At 35.7% G+C, this 13464-nt stretch overlaps 1 protein-coding gene across 1 annotated transcript in view; it reads left to right on the top strand.

Moving 5' to 3' along the window:
* Nucleotides 1-13464, top strand: part of TFEC (transcription factor EC) — an 87873-nt gene that overhangs the window by 37502 nt on the left and 36907 nt on the right. The window lies entirely within an intron of this gene.

Raw genomic sequence — 13464 nt, 5'->3', positions numbered from 1 at the left:
GATGACCCGTGATTTGGAACCATACAGGAGAGTAGACAGCACAATGGCTTTGTAAACACTGATCTTGGTACTTTTCTTCAAGTGTTTATTACGCCATACTCTTTTGTGGAGTTTTCCAAAAGCATTATATGCCTTTGCTAACCTGTTGTCTATCTTTCCGTCAATCTTACCATCCGAGGAGATAAGGCTACCTAGGTAATTAAACTGCTGGAGTATCTGAACTAGTTTTGTAGGAACTACTAGTTATTTTAGTTGGAAAACTTGTGAATGTTTATTATCCATCAATGCACTGAGTATTTTTGTATATTAATGACAGTGAGCATTAGTGAAATATTAGGAGCAGCTGATGGACTTGCTGGAACCACAAGTTGCAGAGCCTGGTTCTGGGCTTATCTGGGGCTTGAAGCTGGCCACTACTGCAGAAACTGGGCTAGGAACCATGTCTTCCTACAGTAGATTCATAATGTGTATTTTTTCCTACAGCAGGCTGCAAAAGCCATGAATTTGAACAGAACGGGCAGCTGTGCTCTGCGCAGGGGTTGAGGGTCAAGTTTAGACTGTAAATCAGTTGTGGACTTGACCACGTGGTGCTGCTGCTTGTAGAAACAAAGCTTTTAAATTCAAGTTTTAGGGTTAAACAGGAAACAAAGAATGGCATTTTCCTAATAAGTGAAGTCAACTCAGAGATTTTTGAAACACTTTTGGGAAACAGGGTTGACAGAAAGATATTTTGTGGACATGCTCCACCGTTTCATAACAGACTTGTTCTGAGCTAAAAGAACTATCTACATTTCTTATTTATGAGGCCATGTCTCAGTACTCTGTTACACAGCTCTCATATAGGTACAAAAGTGAAGACGAATAAAAAGCCCAAAATATATTTGTGTGTGTGTGTTGAAGACACTGATCTTGAAAAATAAAAAAGTGTAACTTGTCATGAGGTAAGTGGGCTTGGCTCCACTGTAGCTGCATTGAATGACACAACCTAAAGACCTGAGTGTAATTTTTTTTTTCCTCTCATAGTTTTGAAAGCAAAATCACTGTTCAAGTCTTTCTTTTAAAACAAAGAATGCATGTAAAAACATGTCCTCTATATTCATCAGACATTTGAATTTGTTAGACTTATCATTTGTACGCTACATATATTGTTGCTTTAATGCATTCCCTCACTACTTTGATAAAAACCTGTTGCCACTAGCCCTTTGATGTTTTCTTCTGATGTTATAGTACCTCTTTTTTTTAATTTTTTTTTCTTCTCTTCCAAAAAATCTGTTTTGCATAAACATGAGCAGGAAAGACATTTCTAGTTAAGGATAGAAACATCAAGTTCTATCAATAAAAGGACAAAACAAGAAACTATATCCAGACCATTACATGCTCTTGTGAAGCCCTTGTAGAGGAAAAACATTGTAAATATTTTAGAACAAATATGTTTCATTAGTAAAAAAAAAAGGCAATTTTCTTGTGATACAACAATTCACTTTCTAATAACCAGGGAGAATCAGTCTTACAATGGTAAGAAAACAATTGCATTTCTAGTTTTGCCTATGAATTCCAGTCTATTAACAGAGATTGATTGGTTGTCATACAAGAGAAAAGACTGAATTTTTATATTTAGTCTCAAAGTCTTATGCTGTATTTTGAAAAATACAGTTGGTTAGTCTGGTTTTTTTAACTGCAAATAAATAAAATACTGTTGTTATTATTGCTAGTAGTAGTAATAGTAGTAGTAGTAGAAGAAGTGTTTCAACTCAAGTTCCCAGTGAAGAGGTGGTGCCATTTTCCCAAGGGGACTGGAATAATCCTTGCCCTCAAAATTTTCCAAGATGAAAAAACATACTAACAGTGATAAATAGATGTTATTACTCAAATTTATTGAGGAAAGTAGATTAAATGTTTTGCTTAAGGCCATATAAGGAAAATTTAGCAAGGGCAGGGAATATATAGCACTTCTGAATGCCAATCCGCTGTAATTTAAATTATTGACAAGTGTTGTGGAAACAGTGGTTTTCCTATGAATGGCATGACTGTTTTGGTACATTCAGGAAGAATGTAGCATAGTGGAGCCACAACAAGGTCTGGTGATTAAAGAATGTTAACTTAAACCAAGAAATGCCAGTTTGTCATCTTACTTCTTGCACGACATACATATCCTTTGGCTAGTCAAAATTTTACAATCAATTCTCAGTAATGTAAATAGGCATAAAATATTACTTTATCAAACAGCTGAAGCATGGCACACTTCTTAAAGACTTTTTTCGTAGCTCACTAATGTAGGATGCCCTTGACAACTGCTGATTAAAGTTCCAGTCCTACAAGCAATTGTCCATGTGACTATTTCCCTGAAATCAGTGAAAGCCCTTCATAGAATACAATGGAAAAAGTCTGAGAAGATGCAGGATCAGGGCCTAGAAGGGCATTCTTGTACCTATGAGCAATGATTAAACAAAACCAAACACTTTCACCATCCCACCTCCACTGAGATGGATGAAAGTAGACAAAAATTAATTGCTACTTAACTAAAGGAAAATTTGAGAGTTAGAAATAAGTAGGTTAAAAACCCCTCCTATTTACCTGTGGAATCAAAAACTATGCAACTACAAAAAGTTTCAGAGGAACAGAAAAATGGAAGGAATTCTTGAGAATTAATGTTTATTAAATATATCTTTTTCATCCCCCTTCCTCAAATCACCTGCTGCTTTTGTGTCTACCTTCTGTATTTACTGTGTTGCTAAAACTATTGAGTTCAGACTTGGGAGGATGGAGACACGGCCCATGGCCTTCAACTTCCACTGGTCACTAGTAGAGAACACCTACAAACACCCCCCTCCCTTTTTTTTTTAATCTGCAATACTCTACATACTCTATTTTAATACCGATTGATTTTACTGTTCAACTATAAAACAGAATCTGGAATTTATATCGTTGATGAGACTGTGAACAATCTCTGTATATGAAGGCTTATATATAGATTTCTGTTTCCTACTGCTGTGCAGGCTACTTCTTGCCGCAATCCTCTTCCTATCAGACTTTCTCTTTTGTTTACCCTTCACACATTTGCTTCAGAGACAGTGTCCAGATATGAAGCCTACAGTAAAATGACTTAGAATTTTACTATATGGCAGCCACTGGTACCATGAATCATTTTAACTTGTCTTGGTTCTATGCAAAGACTTTTTCCTCTCTCATATCAAAGGAATCCCAGAGTGTCTTATATCAGACCTCCCAGACAGTGGGCTTTAAAAGTAGGTTTAGGAAACAACTAAAGCTTCTACTCTACTAAATTCTACTCTTCTACTAAATTCTACTTTCTTCTAACACATACTTCTCATTACTGAAATCTAAATCCTAGGACTACTGGAATTGAGATCCGTGTACAGGAATTGAGAGAAAAAAATGTTTATTATGAAATTTTCTGTGGTAATGAATTCTCAGACAAAAAAAATAAAAAATCCTGTGTTCCTCACTGCTCAGTATTTGAAGTATGGTTAGTAACCAAATTAGCTGCTGTCCAGGGCTTCTCTTCCATGAGACACCTTTCCCCTCCCAACCATGGCACTTTTTGCACAGTGAACACACACTTGTCACACTTTGACATAAAATCTATTTCAAATAAGGTTCTGTGTACATCATCTACACAGTGAAACTGTACTACTGGTACTCCTCCTTGTCTGTGAGGGAACACTGGGATTTACTTTAATGAAACAATAAAAGCTTTAAATTATTTGCCTGCCTATCTACTGTCTGTTCCAAAATTTACCATCTTGAAGAAAATCCTAGCAACAAAACAACCACATCTTGTTTGGATCCATAAAATGATAAAAAACCCTGCTGAGAGTATTACTGTTTCTTGTTTTGCAGGTAGTCTTTTGTATCATTTCCAGCTCATGCTGGCAAAGAACTTTCTGGCTTATGAACTTCTGCGGTGTCTTCAGTTTCACATCTAACATCAGGATCCTTTGTTCTGTGCAAATACACAGAATTCTTCTCTTCTCAAGTTTTCCTTTTATTTTGTTAAGGCTGTTTAGTTTTCATTATGATGATGGACTAATCTTTCTTTTCCTTTACAGTTATTGTTGTTCAACCCCAGCAGGCAACTAAGTACCATGCAGCCGCTTGTTCACTTCACCTTCTCTGCCATCCACTGATGGGATGGGGAGGAGAATCAGGAAAGAAAAGAAAATACAACTCATGGGTTGAGATAAGAATAGTTTAATAATTGAAACAAAGTATAAGATCATATTAATAACAACAACAATACTAATAGTACTTTTAATAATTGTAATAGAAAAGAGAGGGAGAGAGGGAGATAAAACTCAAGAAAGACAAGTAATGCACAAAACAATTGCTCACCACCTGCTGAACAGTGCCAAGCCCATCTCTGAGCCACAACTGGCCCTCCTCTGCAGGTAACTCTCCCCAGTTTATATGTTGGGCATGACATTCTGTGATGTGGAATATCCCTTTGACCATTTCAGGTTAGCTATCCCGGCCATGCTCCCTCCCAGCTTCTTGTTCAGCTCCTCACTGGCAGAGCATGACCCACTGAAAAGTCCTTGACTTAGATGACAGCTAAAACATCAGTGTGTTCTCAACATTATTCTCACACTGAATCCAAAACACAGCACTGGACCAACCACTGAGAAGAACATTAACTCTCTCTCAACTGTAGCCAGGACAGTAGTTTTATTCCAGATATTTTCTTTTCAAAGGCTTTATTTTTGCTTTCAAGTATTATGGCTAGGAATAGAGGGATACTCAAAATACCTTTGAAGTAGAAACTAAACTTAATGTTTTTTTCTGCTGCTTCATATTCTGATGGCTTTTTATCAAGACATTTTTTTCTAGTTACATTATTATAGTGTTTTCCTCTTTCATAATGGTATTAAACTCAGTTCTTGTTTGTACCTATTCATCCTGAGTCAGCATATTCTGCTCCTCCCACTACTCTGAACCTTGTCTCAAAGCTTTCCAGTAAATAGGAGGATAATATTATCTGCAAATCTCAGGTGACTTGAGTATTCTCTGTTGATAGTGCTATGCTTAGTTTCTTGCTCAAGGTTTGCAGTGACCTTCATGCAGGAGAAAAGTGGGTTGGTGACATAATTGGAAAGGACCTTTTCATTTACCTTGGTAAATGTAAATTTCAACCGAACTGCACTATAAAAGTTTTAGAAGAGAGAAATTCTACAATAATGTAAAATGTGTCTTTAGAATTGAATATGAAGCTTTAGTAGTCTATATGAAAATCTTACTTCAGGAATTGAAAATGCAGGTTAAATTAGCTGGGCTGGAGACTCATGGATTAATGTGACAAGCTAAATTCTTCTACTGGAGATCCAGCTGTGAGGATGGACAGCAGCAATTTTACACTTCAGGTAGTAGGATTTTGTAATCTTTAGGAAGGGATACTCCTGACCAATAAAGACACCATTCTGACTGTAACAGTGGGCTGTGCACTTGTGCATGTGTGGTCAAAGGAGGAACAAGGCAAAAAACCATCTCAGAGACCAGCACAGCTACAGTCTGAGGTCATGTTTACCTATGCTGTCCTTTGTGCTAGTTTACTGTAAGAAAGCCTTCCCCACTCTGGCAAGCATTTATGCATCTGTTAATTCAGTGGGATGGTCCTGAGGGCCACTAACGTAAGGATAAAATCTGGACCTGACTGAGAAAAAGAAGAGAGTTACCAAATAACAGCTGTCTTATACATATGCTCTGCATAGAGCTAATAAAAAGGTGACAAGCTTGAGTAAATCTCAGTTAATTGTGTTGTTAAACTACTTTGAGATATTGCTGAATAAACTTTGCCTGTGAACTGGGTGGAACCTAGTGTTTTATGTTGGAGATAATTATCTCATTTCAGAATAAAATAATAATAAGACGGCATTATGAAGAATTCTGCATCTGGGTTTAGCCTTTGTGGTCTTTTGTATGGCAACAGTGCTGACAGAGTGACAAAACGATTGAAGAAAACTGCTAACATGGTCATACTATTATGCTATTGATTTCTTTCAGCATCTATTCTTCAGTTAATAATGCATTTAAGACACAGATAGAAAGTTTCTTTCCTTAGAAGTGCTGTATCGTTTCTTCTTCTTTAACTGCAATTCCAACCAGAGTTAAGGAAATGCCCTTATGGACCATTTCTCCTTTCTCTCCCTTGAACAGACTGAATATACACAGACATACATTATTCATGGCCAGATTTGTACTAGTCTTTTCTTGTTTGCCCTACTGTGTTTGGGTACCCAGGCTATGGGGTGATGCTGTTGTGTAGAGGTGATAAAACTGATAGAAATCCAGCTACTGCAGGTAAGTAATGATGCTGTCAAACCAGTATTTTTGTACTTTATATTGTGTGATAAAAATTCAAGCTATTAGGTTCTTGCTTTATTTTGTGATGGAATCATAGTTTTGTCTCCCAACTTCTTAAGCCAGACCAAAGAGACCAGCACTTGCTTTCTCTCTGTAACATGGCCTACTGATTATGCTGCTAAATGCTAATTAACTCACTTGATAATTAAATAAATTTGTTAATATTAGTAAACTCACTTACTAAATCTTACCATTAACATTCACAGTACAGCACTTTGTTGCAGTACAAACACTGTGAGGTTTCCCTGCTGAAAGTTCTGTGGCAAAATACTAAAGACTCTTTAAAATAGCTATCATTATTAAATATTCTTACTTTCAACTAAAATTATTTCATGCATATATAGGTATCACAATTATTTTCCAGGCAATTCTAGCAACCTCTTTTTAACTTGTACATTCCTTTTCACATGAGGACCATTTCATTTGAAAGACTTGTTCTGTACAATACAGCTTATAAATAATGCTCTTAGTAATGGCTTACTATTAGTAAGCTTTAATTCCATATTCACACAGAACTCTCATTTAAACTAAATGGGAATTTCTCTTGATCAATCCCAGTAAAATCAATCATCTTTTGTTAACGTTTTTATTTAGTGGCTGTTAGCTGAAAACTGTTAAGTAGTTTGAGCTTAGTCTAATATCACTCCTCTGGCTCCTATTCTATAGTGTCTACTAAGTGCACAAATGTTTGTTGTACGTAACTTGAAATGGAAATGCTGCAGAATACAACTCTAACACTGAAGGATGTGTGCTTGTTTCTGCTAGGCTGCCTTTTGATTCTATTTATGCTGCTTTTACAGCAGTTCTTTTTCTAAGAAATTTTTAAAGGCTGATTTCAGAATTTAAATAATTTTAAAAGGCATTGAATTTTGATCTGTTGCATATTAGAAATGATATAATCTTTCTTTACTTTTTTTTTTCCTAATTGAGTCAGTACTGAATGGAACATATTGTGAACTAACATTAGTTTAAATACACGTCAAAAGGCAAGACTGCTTTCCCAGTTCAGTACTGAAAGTACCAATTATGCTATTTTTGTGAGATTTCCCATCAACTGTGGAGTACAGCAAAATATAAATATTTAGAGTTTTGCATGCTGTAAGTGTTCCCTGAATGAATTGTTGGCTTCCCTTCTCTTCAGCAGATGTTTGTCAGTGTTAGACTGAAATGTGTATTTCCAGGCTCAAATATAAAAAAAAACCCTACAGTTCAGAAAATATTCCTCAAAATAAATTAAATTTTTTTAATTAAACATTTATATTCATTATAGTTTCTTGTTATATTAGGTGTTTTTTCACTGACAGACAGGTTCCTTATTTAACACTTATTTGTAAGAATAGTGGCAAACTTAAGTGCTATGAAACTATTAAAATATTTCAAGGGTCACATAATTGATGTACTGTAAATCCACTGCTACTACTCTCAGAACGTAAGTGGAAGTGTATTGCCAAAAGATTACACCGATTCGTAGCTGTTGTTCACATACTAAAGGTAATGTTTGCGAACCCCATGGACAGCATGACAGCAGCATCCTGAAGCATGAACATGCTCAAACTCATTGCTGCTTACATCCATAACATATATTTGGACACAAAATGGATCAGGTAGATTTTTTTAAAAATGCTCTTAACGACTAATAGGAAATATTTTTGTTACTTTTTTCCCATATAGTTATCCTTGAAGTGCCATTCTTATTTTTGATGGAAACGTCACCTACTGCTTCCAGCTAACCTAATCTGCTTGCCTTGTATGAAAGCATACTTTGTGGACAGATCCTAGGCTGGCTGAAAATTATGTTGCTACCTTGATTTCACAAAAATCGTGTTGTGAAGCTGAACCTAAGATGCCTGCTTTGAAGGCTTCCCCCCTTGCCCTCTTTATCATTCTGAGATTGAGGAAATAGAAATAGAAAGCACATTTCTCAGGCTGAAGCTGGTTTTGTCTGTGCCTTTACAGGAGCTATAACCCTTCACAGACTTAAAGTATCTTGTCTAACAGATTAGCCTCCCTGATGTGACTGTCTCACCATCTTATGCCTCTGGCTTTGTTTCCTCTGTTCTTGCCGTGCATGGGCTCAGGGGTGCATACCCCTTTACAGTTAGTTTTCAAAATGAGGGAGGACTGAAACACACAAAAAAAAGGTTAGTAATGAGCAGTGCTGTCATCTGGTGGCGAAATTCCCACTTTGAACAAACTGACTATGCTTTTCAACGAATGGGTTTCAGTTTTGGGGGATGTTGATATAGTCTCCTTGGCATACAGACATGAATCTTGTATATTAGAAATAGGCAAAAACAGTGATTTTGCCCAAATTCACTAAGCCTTTTGAACTTCATTTTTGAAGAAGAATAGCACCCCAGAGGTAGGTTCACTGTGTTCAGGCTTTGAATTTTTCTTCAACTTCTGCAGCCAAAACATGACAATGTTATTGCAACATGCATTAGAAATGTTACTTGTTGTGTGCAAATAGTAATGGAATGGAACACTAATGGTCAAATGGAATAAAATAAGTGCAAAAAGAAATTTCTCCGAGAAATATATTAAATGTCAAAGTACTATTTACTACTCTTACAGTTTTACCATTAGTACTTTTTTGCCACATTATACTTGATGTCCATACCTTTACATACCAGGAAAATACACTTTTTAGATCTAGCTTCAAAGGTTGTTTGTCTGTCTGTAACAGAACTGTAACAGTAACTGTATTACTGCCATAATTTAATCTCAAATAATACAGTGTCTGCTCACCTGGGGAGCCAGAAAAAGTGTACAGCAGTGACAAAATTGTTGCCTAATGATCCCTCTTCATACTTTTTAAGGCTGACTTCTTTTTGAGTTCTCTTAACCTTTAAAGTTAGACACAAGTGAAGAGTTATAGCTGCCACATGAAAACAATCAGAAATCAAAGAACAGACCAAAATATTTTGCAATTATTCTTATCTACACATAAAGGTAGTATACCTGCCAACTGGTTTTCTCTGATATTAGACTTTTATTACAAACTTTATGCATGGATAACAAAATAGACTATGTGGATTTCATAATATAGTCATCTTTTGTCTTTTCTGAGTGCTTTCGTCTGAAGCTAAATGGTTAAAAATGCTGAAATTAAAATATAAGCTTTCATGTCTGCAAGAATTTTCCTTATTGCTGATCCATGTATCAGTCTGTGTTATGTACATCCTATATTTTGGAGTAGATTTCTTTTAGATGTATGGCACTTGTCAGAAAATCTTAACTTGCTGAATAAAATGCATCATTCTAGTTATGGATTTCCCATGCTGCTATAACTGTAATTTCTATGGGTCTGTGCTAATTATTGCAGTTGATAAATATGGAACATAGCTAACCATACAAAAAGTTTCTTTACATTCTTGAAATGCAAGAGTCATATTCACTGTCCTGTAATAACACCAGCAATAAAGAGGAAGTGAAACAGTAAAGATTTATTGTATTAAACAGATCTCAAGAATCAGTGAGAGTATGGACAGGGTAACTGTTCAGAGTCAAAGTAAAGGTATTAGCTGGGGTTTCATAATTTGATTGCAACCCATTGTTACACTTGTGTGGTCTATTAACTGTAGTGGTTGGTTTTCTTCACAGTTTAGATTTGCAGCTTAAATTCCAACTTAAATCAAAGGGATAGTTTTGTAAAAATACTTCCTGTAGTTTGCTTTGCTTAACTTTATAACCTGTTTTTATAGTTCAGTGTTAAAAAACTTGATTCTTTTCTGCCACTGAAGACCACAAAGTCATTGAGACTCATTGTTATTTTAAAACATGACAAGCTGGCCTTAAGACCTTAGGGATCCTTTCTTCAGAAGTCAAGCTGGTGATGGATAAGGAGCCATCAGAGCTATGTGTATCTTAACTGCAGGAGTTCAATTAAGAAGCCAAGAGTGTCTCAGGTATGCTGGCACAAATGGAAGTACTTGCTTTGATAATGTCTCTGTAGTTGCTCATTGCAGGTAGTTGGCTTCCCCCAACTCATTTCTGATTGCACAAGGAGGTTAGCCCAGAGGAATAACTGAAAGGACTGAGCTCCATCAATGCTCAGTGAGTGCTAGAGAATACCACAATGGGGAAATGCTATCAAAATCCTTGTGCCTGCATGAGGATTTGTCAGGAAATGGTGAGCTGTAAGATCTAGCATCTATTAGCCACAGCCCTGAGAGCTCTGCTGCCTTTCTCCTCCTTAGAGAAACACTGTTCTGCTGCCTATGCTGTGCAAAGAAAGTTTCCTTAGCCAGCGTTGATTTCTGCAAAGTCTGTTTTGCAGTTATTTTGCTACCTCATTCCTCTTGGTTTCCATAATGTTTGGCAGTATGATGGAGAATTTCCAATTGCTCCCACTTTACCCTACATCTATACTTATCAGCTCTTTTTAGATATTGAGATACCAAAACACACAAGTAATAGCCATTCTTGAAGACATGGCCTTTGTCAATGAACTTTTGAATAGTTCTTCTTCAGTCCCTTCACCCTTGAAAGAATATTCACAAGTTCCTGATGGATATGATGTCAAAGATTAAATAAGATGAAAAATAGTGCATTAGAGTCCCATGAGAATTTTTTCTTAACTTGAAAGCTACTCTAAGGCATCAACTAAACACAGCTGTAAGTTTCCAGACTGGATGTCTTTTACTTTGTATTTTCTCTTCATGCATATTAATAGGAAGGTCTTATCTAGTCAGATCAAAGTTCCTATAGGAAAAATACTCACATTTAAAAATTAATTACTGTGTTTAGCTTAAGTAATTAATTGGCATAATCACACATGCTTTTATAAACTAAACATTAATGTGAATATTGTATTTGGTGATAGTTCTTAAGATAGAACAGAAGTATATAATTCCTAAGTTAAATTGAATTTTCATTTTATTATGAAATAGTTTTACAAATAGTGTTTCCTCAAAAAGTTTAATAAAAAGAGCAGGACAAACAAACAACTGACATTCATTTGTAATAAATTAAAAAGGGTTATTTCATAACTAAAAATGCTTTTTTCCTAACCCTTAAAACATGTTTGAAAGCCCTCGGAAATAGACCAAAAATTGTGTTGTGACTGTGTTTCATATCCTAAAATGGAATTAGACTTTTCGGGTGCTTGGAGAACATTTTAATAATTAAAAGTTCATAATTAGATGCTTATTTTCTGATACAGTGGTTGAAAAGAACATGAAACCCCATAACTCATTTGCAGAGAAGTGTTGCATTCAGGACTGATGATAAATGACACGATCCCCTCAGGATGAGAAATTTTGCTTCAGAAGCTATTAAAAACACTGGAACAAATTAACATTCAGCATAAATGGCAAACTATAGTGAAGTCTGCTGAGTTCTGTCCAGTATATTATGATCATCTTTAAGTGTATTATTTTGTAGCAGAGATTTAAACATTTATTACATTCAGAGTAAATTTTCATCAAAGAAAATTTTGCTATTAAAATAACTATTTCTCAGATCTCAAAATCCATAAAATCTTAACACAGAAAGGGTTATTAGACCACTCATTCTAATTCTTCTAAAATCACAGGCTTTCGTGTTCCATTCAACTATTATCCAAGTACTCAACTTTGAGTCCGAGAATGTCTACCATAAAAATATACTTTGGATTTGGCTACTATATCTCTTCCAGAAAGTCATCATTCCTCAGTTTGAAGAAAACAGCAGTTAGAACATTTCCTTTTGAGTGTTTCAGTGTTTATGCACACAATTTCTGATATGTGCTTGCCTAGCATCAGCTTGTGGCCAGTGGCTCTTACCACAGCTCTTCTGTGCTTGCTGAAAGTCCCTTTTACATTCAGGATCTCTCAAGATTTTCACAATTTTTTTTCACAAATTGACAAGAACATAGCTGAGTTTCTTTAGCTTTCATTCAAACACCCTTTTCTCAGCCTACAATTACTTCCATAGTTCTTTTCTACATACTTTGTATTTTTCAATATCTATGTTTCAAATATGTTTAGAGTAGAAATACTTTTAGGCTTCCATTATTGATCTCTCCTGAGCCATAAATAAAAAGCAGAGTTAAGCCAGGATCCTATTCACTACTTCCTTTATGTTATTTTCCCTTTCTTCCTATAGTATCAGTGGGACACTCCTGCTGAGTTGCTGGTTTGTTATGATGCCAAATTCTTTACAGACAGACTTATTGCTTGAAGTGTTTTCGTCATTGATGGCTCCTGTATTTCTTCCTCCAGCATATGCAGATTTGTATTTTTCTGACTGGGAACACTGCTCTAAAAATATTTATTCTTTTTAATCTGTTATATTTTCCATTGGTCCCAAATCTCTGATGGTTAAATTGAGTAGTACAAGACTGAACAGCCCCACTTTCTGATGCCAAGCTAATCACTTTCTTATGCATGTTTGCTAGCCAGTGTTTAAACTGGTTAAAACACGCTTTATTGATATTGTGTAGTGCTATATTTTTAATTAGAATATTGAATGATGCTAAGTCAAAAGGCACACAAAAGTTGAAGTGTATTATACCTACATCGTTACCTTTGGCAATCTAACTTAAAATCTCATCAAAGAGCAGAAGTAGATTTGTTTGACAAGGCTTATTTTGCACAGAACTATGTTGACTAGCATTAATTATATTCCTATCTTTTAATAATTTATTAATTAAATCTCTTTCCAGTTTTCCTATTATTTCTCTTGGGACTGATGGTGGGCGAAGCAGCCTGGGAGTACAGATATCATCTGTTTGTTCTTAGTGGAACGCCAAAAAAGATGTAGCACTGCTGCTAACTGGAAAATCAGTGACACTGTTCATGCCTCCTTTAGGTCCCCTAAATATGTCCTCTTTCTTACTTTTGACATGCTACATATTCTTTTACTAGCAGAAAAAAAATCCCATCAGAAAATGTTGAAGGCCTAGTTATGCCATTGTGCAACATATTAGAAACAAAAGTAAACTTAGTGTGACTGTGGAAAAAGACATTGCACAACTCTACCACAGTTTTACAACATGATGATGTGTACTCAAGTTAGAAAGAGCAGTTGAAGAAGCTTGAATATGCATCTGTAACTCTTAAAGGCTGCTATGTTCTTGTTCCCAGAACAGACTTGTCAGTGAGG

Source organism: Manacus vitellinus, unplaced genomic scaffold, assembly GCF_001715985.3.
Source record: "Manacus vitellinus isolate BGI_N305 unplaced genomic scaffold, ASM171598v3 scaffold_5_pilon, whole genome shotgun sequence".
Classification (NCBI taxonomy): Eukaryota; Metazoa; Chordata; class Aves; order Passeriformes; family Pipridae; genus Manacus; species Manacus vitellinus.
Note: the sequence above shows the minus strand (reverse complement) of the source record. Positions and strands in the feature narration are given on the sequence as shown.